General features: G+C 40.1%; 1 non-coding gene across 1 annotated transcript; it reads right to left on the bottom strand.

Moving 5' to 3' along the window:
* Positions 1 to 1,051: 1,051 nt before the first annotated feature.
* On the bottom strand, positions 1,052 to 1,124 carry TRNAK-UUU. Its single transcript has one exon. It is a non-coding gene; the product is annotated as a tRNA-Lys (tRNA).
* Positions 1,125 to 1,478: the final 354 nt, after the last annotated feature.

The raw sequence follows: 1,478 nt of genomic DNA, 5'->3' as shown, positions 1-1,478 counted from the left end.
AGCCTTGCATGCTGGGATGGATTGGTGTTACTTTACTATGGCAGATAGGCATATCGACGTTGCCCTGAGGACTGTGAGAGAAATCAAATTGGGTGATGTAGGAGAGTGGACTATTTTGAGCTTGCACCCTAAAAGCAAAAACAGGAGTCACAGTAAAGACCCACAGGCATCTCAATCTGAATGCATCACACACACTACCCTCCTCATAATCATTGCTCTCCAAAGAACAGGCCTTGAGCTCCACAATGAAGCTTCTCACGGAGGCAGACAAGTCTCAAGGGCTTTGGGGGAAATACATCAATCACGTCATTCTTTTGTAAATGTAAGAAACATTAAGATGTTGGTGAGGCCCATGGCCTGTCATTACCATCAGTGGTAATATCTGTTTCTTGAGCTGTTCTCAGATTAGGATAATTTTATTTTTACAAGTACCATCTAATATATATTAATGAGGTAGGAAGTGTGGGGGAAGCAATTTTTCGAAAGAATGACAGAGAGACTAATCACTTCTCTATGGGATGCAAAAAGGAACAAACTTTATCAGAAACTGGAAAGGCAGGGAGGAGAAAAAAGTAGGAAGCCCATGGGTTCCATGCTCTGCCTTGAATGCCTGGGTAAACATTAAGGAGTGTTTTTACCATTCTTTATCTCACGTTCCTTGTATGTAAAAGGGAGACAATACTAATATCAATAAAACACTTGCCTAATTAGGTTATTTTATCAATTAGATGACAATTGCTTTGTACCTGGCATTTGGAATATCTTCAATACATTTAACTATAACTATTACCTTTGGTTGGTATTGTGGTTTAAACTTTTCGGTGATACTACTGGGTTAATTGAAATCCATCTTTCCGTTATTAGCGGGACACGAACCCCTTGTGCAAGACATGAAATATCTAAGCCTGTAAGTTGAAAGGATGAGTAACAAAACCCAGAAGTAGAGAGTAGTTTCAATGAAACATATACAACCAATATAAGTGAAAGCATTGCCTAAATCCCTAACAAGTGGTACAAATATAGAGACCATATAGAAGACAGAAGCCAAAGATGTCAGAACAGGGACTTGAACCCCGGGCCCTCAGATTAAAAGTCTGATGCTCTACCAACTGAGCTATCCAGGCACTCTAAATCCCAGATGAAAAAGACTATCTGTTAACTTATTAAACACATTCAGGCCTCATCCATATAATAAAACTTTCTGAGGACTTTTCCCAGGATTTGAAGCAAATGGGTCACATTTCCCTGAATCATCAGCTCACCTCTCTCAAGGTTTTACCCTAATAGCCATCCCACAATTTGTAGATGAGAATTCCCACATTTGTTTCTGAATCCATCTGTCAAAAGACAACTCAAACCTACTTCAGAATACAGGACCTACTTCAGACACGCAGGTCTTTTCCCATTGTGAAAGCATCCTTGTCCCTCCAACGTAACTGGTTTTCAGACCTTCCCAAATGTCTTTCCTCCAGGCTTCT

The sequence above is a fragment of the Echinops telfairi genome, unplaced genomic scaffold (genome assembly GCF_000313985.2).
Source record: "Echinops telfairi isolate 266 unplaced genomic scaffold, ASM31398v2 ScPeMD7_1;HRSCAF=3_1, whole genome shotgun sequence".
NCBI classification, from domain to species: Eukaryota; Metazoa; Chordata; class Mammalia; order Afrosoricida; family Tenrecidae; genus Echinops; species Echinops telfairi.
Note: the sequence above shows the minus strand (reverse complement) of the source record. Positions and strands in the feature narration are given on the sequence as shown.